A 9,569-nucleotide genomic window follows, 5' to 3' on the forward strand; every position below is an offset into this window, starting at 1 on the left:
CATTATTTCGGCCGTTCTGAGATTCCCGATGGGTCACCGCTTTTTTGGCGTAGTAACTAACTTATTGCCACTTCCATGCTATACATTGAACGTTGAGGAACCGAACTACAGGATACCACTCTTGTTTGAGCTTTTCGTGAGCTCATACGGCGCGAAAAAGGCACAAAGCGCGCCCACAGTGTGCATTCTTCCGGTCCGCTCAGCGGAGCATCCACACTAGCAGCGCGACGCTGTCGCCACCTACATGTCGATCTCGCGGCGAATAGTAAGTGCAAATGTCCGAATTCTGCGTCAGTTACAGAAACATAAGAGATATATTCGTACAATTCATCGCATACAGAAAATGGCTGCAGAGGTAACCCCGTTCACTTGCTGCACACAATACAATTCTACAGAAACAATGTTTCATAAAAACACGCGTTAGTGAATAATGAAATGATTATAAATGTGGGATGACCAGCACATTTTGACACCATGAACAACTGCTCCATTATCTTATTCTCGTGAACTTGCTAGCCCAAAAAGCATTTAATTGCTAGCGAATTTTCTTTATAATTCAGCCATACGTCACACCTAGAAAATGAAAGAAGTACCACCCTGGATATCAGTAAACAACACGCAAAGCGAAACAAATATTGAGAGTGCAAACAAGGTACTACAAGAAATGTGTCCTGGCACAGGTTGAAAAGCGAAGCGCAGCTCGGCTGTCGCGCGGGTAACTTGAACTTCTCGTAACACGGAATGCAAGCGGTCAGATGTAATGTAAATAATTTTGGGGGCTTCTTTCGTGTTAATAAACATAAGGTGGTAATTTCATTATAAGAAACTGGTCGTCGGAATGCTATAAGCCAAACCAGCTCGTTAAAGAAGCATTTAAGAACATTCGGCGAACATTATTTCCAAGCTTTACTCTGGTCGAAAGAAAATGAAGAGCAGCCGCTTACCAAACGGATACCGAAGCGAGTTTTCCGTCTGCGTGCCCGCTGGCATCAGTCGGCTCATGAGAAACTGTTGACAGGTAGCTTCACATGCTTAAAACATTGATGACAAACGCGTCGTAACAAACCAATTCACTGTAAAGCAACAGCAGAGGATTTTTTGGTTCGCCCTTCAGCTTTTGTTATAAGGATAGCGCTTGCTTCTTCATAACTTTGGCTGAATAAAAAGTGCGCTGAACTTCCGTCCTCTGGGAAGGGGGAACATTTCGCCGTGCTATTACTTCCTGAGTTGTCGCACCGCACATAAGCGAGGCACGCGTTGTGTCCTTTTCTCCGTTTCTCTGTCATTTCGAGCCTGTTTCCACTCACAGACACCAAACTTTTCCTCTTCAAGGCATACTACAAAACTTTTACACGTGCACACAGTGAATGCGGCAGGAGCAGGCGGACGGGATGGCAGAAGAGATAAGAGCGAAAGCACCGCCCTATGAATGAAGCAACTAAACAAATAAATAGGGTGTCAAAAAAAAGGAAATAGCTAAGAACACATTTTATTTCCACTCATAAGAGCATCACTACACTTTATTGCTGCGTATGTTGGAAAAATAAAACCACGTATGCAAACGTTGCTGAATTTTCGAGGCACTTTATTTCCAAATACCGAAACTAGCCGAAGTGTCCGGCCACTGCTTTTATTACACACAGCTCATATATAAGTACCGGCCGAAACACCGCCACTGCGCACGCGCAAAACAATAGGATAAAGCTTACCGATAAAACTACAAACAGCCCAACTCCGGTCATCAATAAACATCATCTCGCTGCTGTGAAAACTAATCGATATTTTACTGACGCACTCATGACCCAACTTTTTTTATGTGATAAGTCTCACGTATCTCTCTCGCCCGGCTATCACGGCACCGACACAAAATCTTAAAATCCTTCAGAAGTGGCTTAGACGGCTAGCACGTGCATGTCGAGCAGTGGAAGCCCGCATGCGCTGTTCTGTATCGAAAGTTCATGCTCTCATAATCACAGATTAATGCCTCTTCCCATTTGGCGCACGTATACCTTGCCACATGTTAACAGTATTTGATAAACCACCCAACACATCAATCTACTTATGAATTGGTGTGCTTTTTTCCGCACCCTTTCCATCCAGCGCGACTTTTCCCGATGCGCGAGCACATCACGCCTATATATCTTGACCGGTGGTGAAAACATCACCTGAGCACCATATTCAAGTTCTAGGTGAATAAAGCATTCTATCTTACCGGACAATCTCTAGGGGCACTATAAACCACCAAATATTTCGAATAAAACAAACTTGTATTTTGTTTTCATGGCCCCCTTAAGGCGAAGGCCTAACATATCTTATTTGAAAGTGACCTTGAATGACCCCGGCGTCGACATGAATGGTTCAAAAACCCAAGGAAGGCCAGAAAAGAACCACAAAACCTCCGCCTTAACAGTTTATCGATGACCACTGAATAATTGACTAGTGATTTATAGCAGTTATAAGGATGGTGCTTAAGGTGGGATTAATGCGGATTAAGAATGAATACGTAGAATAATCTAAATAAACATGGATTAAGGCTGATTAAGATAAATTATGATAGATTAATGATTGATTAATAATTGACCCTAGTGATTATTACGGTGAGATTATTGTGTATTAAGATGAACATAGCTGCATTAATATGAATTAGGGTGAATTACAGTAAGGATTTGGGTGGATAAAGAGTGATTGAGGAAAAGTTGGATAAAATAAGGGAAATTTACCTGGGTATTACGATTGAAATGGAGGTGAGAATAGGGTTAAAAACAGGGGCGTCGATGTAGCAATGAAACGGTGAAATTGCCTGGCTGCTGTGTCATGCAATTTAAGTATTTTTAGGCTCTCGTCTAAAAATATTTCAATTGCTTAGAGGCATTGTTCTATTTTTTCCAGATAGAAAGTGTAAAGGGAATGCCGTTACTCTAAAATGCCTTCTTCTACGGCCGTAAAGCCGGCTCGATAAGCAGCCAATAAATATCCTGGTGGTGATATGTAGCGCAGAAAAAACACACGGGGACGAAAAGCATACACACGGAGACGCGCTTGTCCGTGTGTCCGTGTTTCCGTATGTATACTTTTCGTCCACGTGTGTTTTTCCTGCGCCACATATCACCATTACGAATAACCAACTAGCTCCGTCAACAGCTTTACAAAATAAATATCCGTTTAATTTGTATTTGGGCTACTTCGTTAATTAGTTCGTTAAGTTAGCTGATGTCACTGACATTCCCATTTCGCCCCAGGCAGCGACTGAACCGTTTTTTTTTTGTGTAATTGAATAATTGTTCAAAATCTAATCAGTAATTGTTCAATCATTCAATACTGAATAAGAGAAGAAAACCTATGAAACTCGAAGTCATTTCTGTGTCCGTAGAGCAGATCTGTGACGATACGCAATAAACAGGCCGGATGTATCATAGGGCCAGAACGTTGCGAGAAGGCGATGCCGAAAGAAACGTCGAATGAATTCGGCGCAGCGCCAACTTTGCAACCGGTGACATTTTACTGCCTTCGTGGCGTCTGATAGCAACCCGTTAACAATCATTTGGACGACTCGGCCATGTCGTGCTTACATATTGCTACCACGAAGAATGTGCGCAGAACATGGCACCGCGTCAAAAATTTGCAGAGAAAAGTAACATTACTTATTCCTTAGACGTGTCCTAAACCACGACTCTTGAATTAATGAATAAAAATAAACTGATATTTTTAAGACATTTGCCGGTAGCATCAATTTATTCTCGCTCGCATGTGAAATATCTTCCTGAGACACGAATTCTCTTCTTGGGCAAGTTTTGCCTCTTGCACTGCCTTCTTGTGCAAACGATAAACTTTTGACACCGGCGTTCCATTTGCCCCGCACCTGGCTTTGAGTTCCAAAAGGCGCTCTTTTCCTTCGAAGGATTTCTTAAGCCCGAGCTGCTTACGCTTTCGCGTCATTACGACAAGTGATTGCGAAATACTGCCTACATAAATGCACTAGTTCTGACCGACAAGTCGTATTTCCTGGTACCATCCAGCGTTGTCCTCTTCCGTCTGCAAGTACGCGCCTTGGCTCATTGGCGACTTCAGGTACGTGTGAATTGAAGTGGCTACCCGCCCTCTCGTCAACCGCTTTTTATATATTTATTTAAAGGTTACTGCTAGCCTTGGGGCAAGGCTTTAAGCAGGAGTGGGCGATACAACGAAAGGAAACAGCACAACAAAGAAAAAAAACACGTTCATTCAAGCGCAAATCAAGTACGTTTTGGTGGGTTTGGGAGCTAACGCATAAACGATAAAACATCCGGGCATTGTACAACATGTGCAGGCAACAGGTTGCATTCACGTGTTGTTCGTGGGAAAAAAAGAATTTTGGTAAGAGATAGTTCTGCATGCGTAATCACTGACGTTTCTCGGGTGATGCGAGCGAGTCTGCCGACGAGGGAACGGGGTGATGTATTTCTGGCGATAAAGCAAATAAAATGTTTTCAATCTATCGCGGTATCATCTAACTGCGAGACTTTCTAAATTCGCGATATGCAAAAGCACTGTAGGGGACGCGCGTCTACTGTGGGAATTAAAAATAAATCTTGCAGCCTTTTTTTGAACGTTCTTCAGTTTCGAAATGTAGGTTACACTGTGCGGGTCCCATATGACTGAGGCGTACTACTCCAGTAGAGGTCCGATGTAAGATTTAAAAGCTAGAAGCTGTGCAACCGGTAGAACCAGGTGGCACGCGTGAAGCACGGCGAGCCATGACCGCTATTTGTCAATCGCGGCCGCTGATGACAGGGCCATGCGGCACGCCCTCAAGCACGGCCGCCGTGATCGGTTTGCTGGCACGCATTGTGGAATATTGGCGCCGTATATGTAGTGTAAATAGAAAAAAACCTCCCGCCTTTCTGGCTAACTTGTCGCACTGGACCGATGCAGTCTAAATATGGCGAAGCAAGCGGAGAAAAATAAGGCATTTAAAACTGACAAAGCCCGGCACGGGCAACATTACAGTGCCCGTTTATGGCAAGCCCGTAGCTTAAGCGACAAATGATAACTAGGGCGGCGGGTTTCCAGAATAATCCGAAAAAATCTGAAAAACCCTCGCCGTGAAATTTCGGACAGTTCAGATTTATCCGATACACACCAATTTTAGAGCACACGGAGGCGAAAACAAGATCGAAATTCGGACTTCAGTATATCCGATAAGTTAAGGGAACAACTGGCCATTCTCACTTTTTTGGCGATAAAAATTACGGCGACCAGTCCCACAAGGGGGATTCTTTGTCCTCTTTCAAGACCAGTACACTTGTCGAAACAAGGGTTGTCTATATCCTCATTTGCTTCGACAGAAAAAGCTTCTGCGACATCACACGCGTCGGGTTCACAGTCACAATCTGTTATATAAAACGCAAAACATAACTATGTCCTGCTCTTTATCTCCACGGCATGTCCTCAAATGCGTTCATTTAAACATAGGTTGGTTTGGCCGATATAAACATTAACAAAGGTCAACAGTATACCTTGTAGATTACGCCTGGCGCACATGTAACCAAGGGCTTGGCATGCTTCTTGTCCCATTTGTGTGCACATGATGTTCGGGCGCTTTTTGCGAGCAAAGCCTGGCAACATTTAAAGGGACGTGTCTCTCTTTTTAGACGATTTGCGGTAGCCCCTTATAAAACAGCATTGATTTTTCTTAGCCCAGTTTCAGCAGGGCAATGAACATCGAGCGCGGCAAGCGTGCGGTTTGAGGCCTGGCCATCGGACGCCTACCTGCAGCGTGTGAACAAAAAGTTGCGAAAGAGCACTGAGGAGAAAACGAAAGCGTTCCATCGAGTACGTGAAGGAGATCAGAGATTTTGAACAGTCAATGTCGTTTGAAGCAGTAATTGTTGGCCAGATTTGCCGTGTCATTTCACCTATGATTTGGAGCACTTAAAATACAGCGGAATAAAATCTGAATTTCGGAGAATTGGATCTTTACGAGACAGAAACTCCGAAAAACACCGAAAGTTCGCTAAAAATTGAGCTCCGAAGAACACCCTCAGAATTTTATCCCCCAAGAACTTCGAAAACCCGGAGCCCTAATGATGACATAAAACAGTTAACACTGCCAACCTGTCTTTGAACCATTGTGATCATTCGAACAACACGCCTTGTTTTGTGGCTGTGAATGATGCTCACGCTCCATACTGTGCATGCCTGCGTTAACACGAGAGTAGCTTGGAAAGGGTGTGCTTAAATGGTGTGTTATGAATGACTCCCATACTGGCATTTTCCACACGTCTTATCAAACGCGTTCGCCTCTGGTCATGTGGATTTCCGTATAATGACGTCATTTCACGCGCACGACAAGACCTACGCAGGAGTAGTTGCTTTTTCGCCAATATTTCTGGCCTTTGCTCGACCGGTTATACCTATTGGCTAAATAAAAACTACTCCTACGGAGATCTGAAGCGCGCTCTTTGTGGCTCCCGAACGATTTCTCAGGGATCCTCCCCAGATGTATCGACATCTTTGTGTGCCTCCTCCACTTCTACCAGCGTGCATTTGATACCACCATAGGCGTAACCAGACCTGATGTGCTCGAGGGAACGCTCTAAGTGTCGTGAAGAAGCTTTCTCTGAACCATCTTCCCCACCCTTATTTTCATATACCACAACAGGGACTCTGGGTGTCCTTGCTAGAATGAAGTCATCCATCATCCATCACTGGCCAATATCCTGAGCCAACGAAAATGGCGACGACAACGTAAATGATAAAAAAAGCCAAGGAACAATAATATTTAGAAGAAAACAAAAAAACGTAAGAAATCAATAATCAAAACAAACACTTCAGGACGCTTAGGGGCTGCTGTAGTTATCTCCCGACTGGAGGACTTTTTTTTCCCTGACATTCATCGTAAAATGGCTGATCATAGCGGTTGTGGTGAGAACAGTCGTCGAAACCACGAAGGCTTATAATTAGTGCATTCCTTGCCACACAAAAACAATTACCAGTAGCTGTTATTCAATGATAGGCGGAATCAGTAGCATCGTTCATACTATTTCCCCTAGAAACAACAATTTTCGCGTGCAGCCCCCTTCCCCCCTTTCAGAGGAGTGTGCTTCGCAGTGTGCTTTACAGAATTGTTATATCTGTTGTGGCGCTTATATTAAACCCACAATGAATATAAAACCTAAGAGAATATCATGAGCTCACCTAAAATAGAGCATTGTTTAGTGCCGTAGTTCAATTTTCTTTGTAACGAAAAGAAGCGATTAAGGACAAAGATAATACAAGTGCCGGGAAGACGAATAAAGACTTTCCGTAAAATCGTAATTAGAAAAAGACGTAATTGAAAACGATTGTAAAGTGCAGAAACAAAGCCTTACTGAACCCGCCTGGTGGTACTTACTGGCGTTATTTGACATTGTGCGACAAAATTCGACCCTCAAATGCGCAAAAAAAGGCAAAAAGAAATAACGCATGCAAAACTGACAATTTATTGAGCACGTCCATGAAATATTGAACAGTCATTGAATTGAGCCCTCTAACGTGTCTGCGCTTCGCTCTCCTTAGAGTCAACTCATCTGAAATATCAACGTACCTTTTCATACCAATCTTCACAGTAAATGAGCCAAATTCCAAAAAGCAGCCTAAAAATTACGCCCACCTCCCCTCGCGGGAACCCTGGTGTGATGCAACGCATCTCATGGGGGGTTCCAGCAGAATGGGCGCAGGGAGAATTTGCTACCCATGAAACTGGGGAGCGAGCTCACGTCTTATTAAGGCAGCTCACAATGACGATTTTTGTCGATCTCCCGAAAAAACTTTGTATCGTGCTCGTGTACGAGAAGCATCGCATATCCTAAGTCGTGTAACGTTCAATATTATTAAAAATAATAAGCAGCAGGTAAATCAAATACGGCTCTGCGGCACATCATAAATTTATTCATGAGCAGACTGGTTTGCGGCTGCCCAAACATATTTGTAACGTGTCGCATGATAGGGAGGGTTATGATAACCAGTTCGGTGAGTTCACGAACACTCACGCGGCACCAAGTGACAAAACTTGAAAACTCTTTGGTCGCGTTAAGCTAAACCAAAAGTTTTAGACAATATATCATTCTTGACTCGAGATGGCATGAACCTGCCGGCGTCCTGGGAAGCATGCAGGAAGAACTTACTGGGCAAAGGTATAAATTCAAGCACCAACGAAGAGAACAATAACGGAAAATCATGCACACCTCTGTCTAACGACGACGATGGTTGAACGCGAAGCTTTCTTTAATGGATTCTCTGGTTTGCCAATCCCACACGGCGAGTATGTGCTACTTTGGAGGTACGCCCGCTTTTCTAGAATACTCCCAAAAACTCTTGGGTGTGCACTCCGTAGGCCTAAAGTTTGGGTTTGGAGTGTATGGCGTGAATCCGTGACTGCTGCTTGGCGTTCGCTTCGATCATGTCGAAATGGAGCAGTCGTATTGACGCCGGGTTCATGACGCGAGGGTCTCAGGTTCGATCCCTGCTACGGGAAGCGTTTTATTCTATAGTCAAGCTGCTATAGCGCAGCTTTTTTCCCCCTTTCCATGCCACAATTGTTTCTATTTTGTGCAAACCACGGTGTATCGTTGTGGTGAAATAAACTTCAACTTCAACTTCACCCACGATCATTCATCATCATCGTCAGAAAAAGTTTGCTTTCCTGCTGGGCGTATTGGCGTATAATGACATCAGTGAGGACACTACAGCTTCGCTTTAAAAGTTAAATACACTGTGTCTATCCCGACATGGGCGGCAACGGCTGAAGTAGCAGTATAAGAATCGAAACAAATGTGTTCCAGTTGAAAAAAATTATAAAGCGTACAAATACGTTGTGACAGTTTATGATAAAGAACAAAAGTGTTCCAACAAAGCTAGCTCAAATTCATTGGGAACCGGCGACGAAAGCGAAAATTTTCCTTTTTGGGGGGTTCCCAAAATTTATGTTTTGTAAAATGTAAGAACAATTGACGTTTCCCGCTGTACGGCGAATACAGGCATGCAAAAAGAAACATTAAGCATTCAAGCTAGAACGAGAACAAATTGTCAAGAACAACCATTTCCAATGAGACATGGGATGTTCTCCCAAGACTAGGAGCATCTCGGTTTTAACTTTCGTGTTGCTTAGGCGATGTCACGTTCACAGAAAGACCGAAAGGGGATGTAACCACATTTGCCAAGTTTATTCCCCCCCCCCCTCTCCCGAACACACGCCTAGTGCATTGCTCGAAAGAACTAAACAAATTTTATTGGCAAGCGCAGTTGCAATAACCTGACAGCCTTTGAAAAGGCCGTATGTCACATAGGACACAGTTGTTATCACCGACCGACCTAATGAGCCATAATGCCTGGCGTAAACCCAGAATCGCTTGGGAGCACGTGTAACATATGTTCTTTTAATCAATTTGGCACGCGAATCCTTGTCGCTACCTCCGGCACCTTTGACCTGTTTGCATAGATCCCTAAACTTGGCATTCCTTGCCGGTAACTTGGCGTCTTTAAATTTCATACGGTACCTTAGTTTCCATAGGCCACGAAGTTTTTTAAAAACAATAGGAGGTAATGTTTAA

General features: G+C 43.7%; 1 protein-coding gene across 1 annotated transcript in view; it reads left to right on the forward strand.

Annotated features, from left to right (window-relative positions):
* Positions 1 to 3,974: 3,974 nt before the first annotated feature.
* Positions 3,975 to 9,569, forward strand: part of LOC144144879 (neprilysin-1-like) — a 119,605-nt gene continuing 114,010 nt past the window's right edge. Inside the window, exon 1 of the mRNA XM_077676379.1 lies at positions 3,975 to 4,068. The gene's annotated coding sequence lies outside the window, so the exon portion shown is untranslated. The remainder of the gene's footprint in view (positions 4,069 to 9,569) is intronic.

Source organism: Haemaphysalis longicornis, unplaced genomic scaffold (assembly GCF_048455015.1).
Source record: "Haemaphysalis longicornis isolate Haplotype H1 unplaced genomic scaffold, Haemaphysalis longicornis Haplotype H1 scaffold_7, whole genome shotgun sequence".
NCBI lineage: Eukaryota > Metazoa > Arthropoda > Arachnida > Ixodida > Ixodidae > Haemaphysalis > Haemaphysalis longicornis.